This window comes from Mus pahari, chromosome 4, assembly GCF_900095145.1.
Source record: "Mus pahari chromosome 4, PAHARI_EIJ_v1.1, whole genome shotgun sequence".
Classification (NCBI taxonomy): domain Eukaryota; kingdom Metazoa; phylum Chordata; class Mammalia; order Rodentia; family Muridae; genus Mus; species Mus pahari.
The window spans coordinates 111,317,187-111,326,222 of NC_034593.1; positions in this window are offsets into that span (position 1 = coordinate 111,317,187).

Consider the following 9,036-nt stretch of genomic DNA (forward strand, 5'->3'; position numbering starts at 1 on the left):
TTTCTGAGGAACCGACTCTTTATAAGGGCGGGGAGGAGCTGAGGAATGAGGAAATTGTTGTATCACACAACCCACGTTCCTCACCTGGAGTCTCTTGTTCCTAAGTTGTTTGCTCAAGGTGAGACAGGATGTCCCTACAGACATTCCTTTCTATGATGACCCAGCAAGGTCCTCTGTGACCTTGTAGGAATCCTGTTTTTACAGGTGAGGCACTCCATCACATTCCCCTCCACCTTCGGGGGTCAGGCTGAGACTCAGGTGGCACGCCGTCTTCTTAGACCCATTGCTACCCTGAGATTCCAACTCAGACTCCAAATCTTCTCACCCATGTCCCCTTCTGAGGCATCCGCACCCTGGCCGCACCCTCCTGCTTCTGTAGGCCCACATGCCTGCCCTTCTGTGGGGCCAGGGTGTTTTTCGAGCATCAAGCATCAACTCATAGGTTACCAGATGATAGATCCATCTTGGATCAGCGTCCAGATGTGCTGACAGTCGGTGATTTCACTCATCTCATTGGGATTCAAACAGCAGCCAGGCCTTCATTTTGCCACAGTGGAGAACACCTGAAAAAAAAAAAGCCCCCTCTGAAGCCGGGGAGTACGCTAGCGTGGAGCTGCAGCAGTGAAAAACCAATGTATTTTTCTAATGCCTTGATTTATTGCCTGCTTTCTTCTGTTACTCTAAAAACAATGTCCACATTGCAACAAAGAACCTGGGGTAACCTTGGGTTTTTGGGGCCATGGCTATTCAAATTTGGCTCCAGAATAAACTATCTCTTGTGCTCTTTGAAGAGAGAGCTATATGTTTTTCATCAGGAGGGTTCATGGTTTTTATTGATATATCCTTTTTCCTTTTCAGTATGGGAACTGAACTTAGGGTGACAAGCAGGCTAGGAAACTGCTCTATCCTTGAATTATTCTCCTGTCCTCATTATTTCAGCTGATGTGTGAAAAGCAGGATATTTTCATGCTCTGTGGCTCCTTTGGCCCAAGAACAATGTAAATATTATTCAGTCCTCATAAGTAGAATTATGAGTTCTTGTTGCTACCGTTGTTGTTGTTGTTGTTGTTATAATGATTTGTTGTGTGTGTATGAATCTAAGAAGGAAGCCACAAGAATCACCACCTAGCCCCAAAGGTGGAGGGGAATGTGGTAGGCTGTGTCACCTGTAAAAACAGGATTCCTACAGGGGCACAGAGAACCTCGCTGGGTCATCGTCCTGTGCAGTGGTATCAGGTCAGAAGACAATTCGTGGGAGTCAGTTATCGTTCCTGTGTAGAGTCTTAAAAACAACAGGCATGGCCCAGAGTGCTTACTCACTGAACTATCTAATGGATCCAAGGCATTTGATGGATATAAACACAATGCATTGCTTAGAATAGAAAATACAATGATGACGACTAAGTAGATCATCATCACCACCTCATGACTGAAATTTCAAAACCAATCCTAGGGGTTCAAATGGAAACTTGTAGGCGTAAGTAGATAACTTTGGAGGCTGAGAACACAGAAAGTTAAGCCACGACAGCTCTGCCTTGTACCTTAGGAAACTGTTGCATCTTCGCCGAGATCCTGTGAAGGGCAGAAGCAAGGCCGACATTTATCTGATGTGAGTCTGCTTACTAGTAATTTATCAATTGTGTCCAGTGGCTATGGAACTTTTTCATGGGGTTTCTTTAGTAACAGAACAAAGCAGGCTTTAAACCAAGGCATTACAAAAAAAATACATTGGACCTTTTGCCTCTGTAGCTCTACCCTTGAGAACTCCCAGACTTCAGGTGTTCTCTCTGACTTATCATCTAAATAGATCCTAATGTCACAGGCACCCAGCGCCTCTATCAAAACTCATCTGGGCCCACACAGCATGCAGAAGCCCCAGCTTGTCCCCTTTACTTGGGTCACACTCCTCCTTGAGCCTACAAGAGGCACGATAAGTACTAAAACCCTGTAAATGTAACCTTGCTCATTCCCGTTTGAGGTTGAAGACAGAATCATCCTGCTAAGCCAGCCATCCCCAGGAGCACCAATTCTCGCAGGCAGGGTCTAACACAGCCCAGATCAGAGCAACACGCTATGACGGAGGGGCTATGCTCTGGAACAGAAGTCTCCATTGGACACAAACCAGCTCCTTCCCCTAAAGCTGACAGAGGGCTCACCTGCAGAATCAGAGCTGGGACCAGATCTGTTTAATTAGGCAGGATTCTTATGCTTTGTTCCTCAATTTAAACATGAAGCGCATACCAGTAGCTTGAAGATGAAATTGATAGACCCTGTTCTTCCCGATGTGTTTTGATTAAATCACCAAGGGTTGTGGGTTTTTTTTTTTTTTCACTCCTAGTCTAATTGTACTGGAATGAGTGACTAAGTATGGCCTGTTGGAGTTCCTGGAGCCTGGACATTTTACCCTAAAACCCTGGTTACACAAATACATTGGATTATTATCCAGGAGCAATTTGGGTGGCCTGGGATGCTTAGCAGTCACACTATGGAGGGTCTGTGCTCAACACTCACTGTCAGGATTAAAGAAATTGTTGGAAAGAAGCCCTGGGAAGATAAGAGGTGGTGATGAAGAAAATCCCCAGGGGAAGCAGTTTGCTCCCAGAAGGAAGGAAAGCCCAATGATGCTTTTCTAAGAGGCAAAGCTGCAGGGCAGAGCTGGTACCTGTCTTAGCCCCAGGTCTTCCTTGCTGCCCTATTTTACAGACTGTTCATATCTGGGGCCAGTCCTAGTGAGAACGGAGCTGGCAAGTGTGTGAAGACAGTGCTGCCCTGGATGGGCAAGAGTCTTAGTGACCAGTGTGTTCACCAGGGCAGTTAAGCATCATTTTGCCTCAAGCCTCTACCTTAGCCACCAAGACTTGCATTCAACCTGTGTACGCAAAATAACCACCAGACAACAGCATGGCTTATGAGGGCTTTCCCATGGTCCTACCAGATGACAGCTCTCTGACTTATGGAAAGGCAGAGAGAACAAAGGAGATGAAAATGTTAGTGAGCAGTAACTGGGTGCCAACCCTTTCCATTTCCAGCAGTCACTTTAGGTAGATGTTTGTTCTCATTCTTAGTTCGGGAAGCAATGTAGGCAAGACTAGGTGGCTAATGACAAGCGACATAGCTTCAAGGAGGCAGAAGGAGGATGGGATTGGGGCCCAAAGTCCACACTCTTCATCACTGGGCTAGCACAGCATTATGGGCTGACGACCTGGCACTGGGAGGAAGAACATATCTGGGACTTGTCAGCCATAAATAGCAATGACACCTCAGAGAACACCTGTACCATCTTTCTTGACTTTAGACGAATGTTATAATTTTCGGATTTAAGAGGATTGTTATATGTGTCTTCTGCCATCTATAGTAAGAGTTGGAGGACCAGTGCGATGGCTCTGTGTGTAAAAGCATTTGCCATACAAGCCTGCTAACGGAGTTCAATTATTCGTTCCCATGGTGACAGGAGAGAACAGACTCTCAAATGTTGTCCCCTGACATTCACACACTCCACAAAACACACACACACACACACACACACACACACGTGCACGCAATAATGATAATAAAATGTTTTTAAGAACGAGTTAGAGATCACAGACAGCTAATTAGAAGTTTTTCTCATGAGTGATCTTTATTTATGTATCTATCCATGCCTTGTTCTGCATCCGTATCTCCTCCCCCCAAGTTACTCTCACACATCCCAGCTACACAGAAATCCACCATCAGGAGCTTTGCTATCTCTTTCACAGGGGGGAAAGGGCCAAGGTGAGTATTTTATTGTTCAGATAATCAGGGTGCTTGCTAAAGTCTGTTAATCTCAGCACAAGCCTTTGTGTTCTTAGCTTCTCTGAGCAAGACTGAGATATAGACTGCTCATAATCACCAATCATATTTGAGCCAGTTAATCATTTGTCAAAAGGTTTCTTTGGAGTTTCTTTTGATTATTCTCAAGTGGTCAAACTAACCCTCTGTAGAAATGAATCCCTTTAAAAAAAAATAGAGCTACATATCTATGCATATACACAGATACACTCAGGCACGCGCACACACACACACACCCTTCCTCACTAGCAATATAACTATTATTTAGTTTTTTGGGCTTTTTATTATTGTTTAGTTTTTAACTAAAAAAAGATTTTTAAAAGTTTTAGTGTTCACCAGCTACAACTGCATCATTTGAAGACCTACTCTTCAGGTCATTTCCATGATAGACTCTAGCCCCACCCTACAGAGCTCCCTGGTGCACTGGATTTCTGGGACAACTGGGACAGGGACAACTGGGACAGGACAGAAGAAGCACTTTCAGGCCACCAGCTCTGCTCTAACCTGATCTAGCACGAGGAACACACACATCTGTGTGCGAGCTGGTTTGACTGGGGCTGGCTCTCCAACAAGTCTGCTTCGGGGAGTTCTCAGAGACAGAGATGCACATTGTAAGAAAGGAAGTTTCAAATGGTACAAATATATACCCGCTGAACTCATTACATTATGAGATATTTATATAAAATACCGCACAGACATTAAAATTATTTATAAACAGTTCCACCAAAGTAGTTTAACATTTATTCTGCGTATATGTCTATATACATAGTTGTGTGCGAGCCTGCTCCTGTGCTGTGTTCAGCACGTGTATGGAGGTCAGAGGACAAACTGTATCCAGTCTCTACATGACTCTTTGGGAGCTGAGCTCAGGCTGTGAGGCTTGGACCAAAAGAACTTTTACCCAGTGAGCTGCCTCCCCGGCCCCAAATCGGCGTACTGCTAAATGGAAAAAGGAGATGTCAGCACACTAGATACAGATTTAGAAAACGTTTATTAGAAGGCATGAGACTGCATTATTACATGATGCTGATAAAAATGGCTCTCAGGATAGAGAAAACCAGTTCTACCTGACTTAGCTGTTCTTACTTTTCTGTATGTTCTGGCTTTGCTGAGAAGGGGCCCTGCCTCTGATGGTTTTATGATCAAGAGAGGTGGAAACCACAGTAATGGTGTTCTGGAAATGATTCTAGGAGACATTAGACGGGTTCCCCACCCACACAGCCCATCTGGCTGAGAAGCAGGGCGGCTTGCTTGTAAACAGCATGGTAATCTCACATCCCTTTGTGCCGCACCTGTGTCCGCCCCTGTGACAGGTGTCCTCTGTGAGCTCCAGAGAGGCTGCGACTTGCTCGTTGACTCCGGCACACATGCCCTTTCTCCTTGTGCACTTTGGACACTGAGACTGCTGATTCACTTGTCCATGGCCTCTAAGAGGTTAATTAGCTTCAGATTAGGAAATGTTTATTTTAGATGACTTGAGTTGGCAGCATGATCTTCTGTAACAAGTGGCAGAGTCTACAGGAATTGGTGGGGAAACAAATTTTAGAATTGGACTTTTCTGTTTTCCCTAGGCCTCATAAAGCTTCTCAAAATGTTATCTTTTAAGAGAAGTAGAACTTTTTTTGATTCCATGCCATGAAGTTCTGTATAGCAAGAATACTGGGCCTATAGCAATGTGTTAGCATTTCATACAGCTGTGAAGAACCCTGTAAGATGTACATTGCTGCAAATTCAAACCATGTTCTTAAAAAAAAATCTATATCCCTTAGGTATATTAACTAGAAAAAAAATACTGTGATTTGAACAATACGATTTTTTCCTCCTTTCTTTCTTTCTTTCTTTTTTTTTTTTTTAATTATACGTGAGTACTATAGCTGACTTCAGACAGATCTCATTATAGATGGTTATGAGCCACCATGTGGTTGCTGGGATTTGAACTCAGGACCTTCGGAAGAGCAGACAGTGCTCTTACCCACTGAGCCATCTCACCAGCCCCCTTTTTCCTCATTTCTTGACCATTGAATTATAACACATGAGAAGATTTATGAAATATAATCAAGGGAAAAATCTTTTCTAAGTTAGAAGCAAGACTTAATAAAGATAGGCTTACTTCAAAGTATGAGAGGAATAAGACTCACAGGAAAAGCTGCAGAATTGACACAATAATCATATAAATACAATGAAGGAAGGAGAAATACTCTTCAAAGAATGTCTTAGGGTAGTTTTTTTTTTTATCAAGGATTCATAAGATCTTTACAGTTGTAGAAACAGATTAAACTTGAAGAAATGGGAAATAAGTTTCAGTTTGTACCAGGCGCGGGGCAGTGTGGGCATGGGACCAAACAATGCTGTTGGGAAAGACATGTGAACGCCACCCCCTCCTTCATGTTCTCTTTCTTGGTGGCCCCTGGTACCCTGACAAAGCAGCCCTTCCACAGCTGTAGACAATTAACCTTAATTTGCAAAAACTCAAATCTGAACTCACAGTTTCTCTCGTATGATCTGGGAGGTTTTGAGGAAGGTAAGAGATTCAAGAAGTATCTGGGGGGTCAGGGTGGGGGGAGAGGTATATGTGTGCAAGAGGCTCTGATAAATGAATCAAGAAAATGTCCCAGAGCAGGCACTTCTCAGCTGTGTTGATGCTACTACCGCTATGAATCACATTGTATATATCAGATACACAGGATATCTGATAGGTGCAGGCAATGACCCACAGGTTGAGAACCACTGCCCTGGAGACATGCAGACAGGCTAGTCTGATGGAAGCAATTTGCCAGTTGGGGTTCCACCTTCCCAGATAACTAGTTTGTGTCAAGTTGACAAAAACTAGCTCAGCATATAACCTAATAATGGCTTCTTAAAGGCCACATTCTCTGATACCACTACACAGGCAATTAGATTTCAACAGAAACTTGGAAGAAGAAACATATTCAAGCCACAATAACTCCTGGTAAACATTGTCACAGAGTTTTGAGTCACAGAGAGTTCGATTGCAAATAATTTTTGAAGTGGTCCAAGAACATAGACTCAGAAGTGGACTTGGGGATCTGTAACAGCAGCCACCCAGAAGGCAAAGAAAACCACTTCTCTAGAGAGAATAGCAACGGCAAAACTCTTGTGGAAGATAGGGACAGAAAACCAACAGAAGGGAGTGAACTTACAGTCTAGTATCCTAGCCGGTTATGAAGTCAGAATATTGGGAACAAGAAATTCCCAAGTCTATTGCTGCATTCTATCTGCACACTGAAGGAAGACAATGAAATGCAGAGTGTGAGCAACGGCGGCGGCTGTGCTAGAGTGTGAGCAGCAAAGGCCTCCTGGGAAGCCTAAACACAAAACCAAAACCAAAGCGAAACAAAACTAAGGACTTGCCACCAAGACTTTTATAGACAGCAGAGCTCCAAACACCAGATCCCCGATTGTGACGAGTTTATTATGCCTTTGTCAGGACCCTGGTTGGGAGGGACAGAGGCATCCTATGGCCTAGGTTGGAACTATCTAATCTGTTTGTACCCAAACTTTGAAAGTCATCAATGTATGGTACTGCTGAGGGTATTGTGTTGACTTAAGTGATAAGGCAGAATGGGTGACAGAAACATTGCTGTCCTTGAAATGTTCTGTGGTGATGATCTCTTGAAAGTGAGAGTCCAGGACATGCTGGAGAGAACTCATCTTCCTGGTAGAAATGGAAATAAGATTCTGGTGAAGTAAGAAGAAGCCTGGTAGCAGTGCTTACCCATCAGAATGAACAGCAAGGTTGAAGTGGCTGATGGGAAACACAACTGTGGCCATGATTGATGGCTGACAAACACAATACTCCCAGAGACAAGACAGGCAAACACTGTGGTTCCCCACTTTCTAAGTTGGGTACTAGAACCACGTTTAGAGATCTTAAGGGTATGAGAGTGATGACCCATATGGTATCCCCATCTAATTCATCAGGTTGGTCACTACAGAAACCAAAAGGTCCTAGGGGGTGACAGTCAACTAGAACAAAGCATCCCCCCAAAAGAAGTCAACAAAGAAGTATATAAAACACGGTACATGGAATAGTATAAGTATATAACACATGATTCATGGAATAGTATACATTTATAGTCTTTCTTGAGAATTTTGTTAACTCTCACAACCAAAGGACCTAGAAATTACATGCCTTAAATATTCTTTTTTTTAAATCTATATTTTCATTTTATGTGCATTGTTATTTTGCACGTGTGTCTGTGTGAGGGCATGGAATCACTCGTAGCTGGATTACAGACAGTTTTTAAGTGCCTTAAGCAGCAGGAGATCTTCTGGCGATCAGTGCTGGTCTTTGAACAGGTTGGTCTGCTAAACAAATATGGTCTTTACAAAACAGCGGGGACTCATCTGAAAAGAAGAAACACACTTCAAACAGAATAATTAAGAAAACAGCATGATCTGAAACTTAATTCTATTCCGTTTGTGTATCTAATTTTACAGTGTCATGTTTACATAGCAAGTGTTTGGTAATTGTGGCTCCAGGGTTTATATGCCAGAGGCTAAGACAAACTTCTTGGACTGTTATTAAACTTACTGTAAGGTTAGATGGAGTGAGCACTAGCTCTGGCAATGGTCTGTGATGTTTTGGAAGAACAGCATGGGACTTCTTCGGCTAATGACTCCTTAGATTTAACTCACTCCTGGCACTGGAGTCTTACTTGGTGGTGTAAGAAAGATATCTAGCTGGGTATTGTCTTTCACATTATATGGCGATTCCATTTAATTTCCTTTTAGATATGTATATATTTTATATAGTCACTCCATCTAACCTTATGGTAAGTTTAATAACAGTCCAAGAAGTTGTCTTAGCCTCTGGCATATGAACCCTGGAGCCACAATTACCAAACACTTACTATGTAAACATGACCTGTACACTGCAAAAATGGATATACAAACTGAATGGAATTAAGTTTACAGTAGTAGGTTTTGATCTGGCATTTCAAAAGGTCTTCAGTGTTTTTCCCTCCTGCAGTCCCTACTTCACCCTGCCTTCCCTCCCTCTTCCCCACTTCATCCTGCTATTCTTGTTATCTGTCTCTTTACAACACTATACTCTATTTCCCCTTCCTAGAAGATGCCCCTCCTCCTCATCCCAGACCCAGCCCTGGATCCCTCACAGCCCTGGATCCCTCACAGCCCTCCATCCCTCACAGCCCTCCATCCCTCACAGCCCTCCATCCCTCACAGCCCTCCATCCCTCACAGC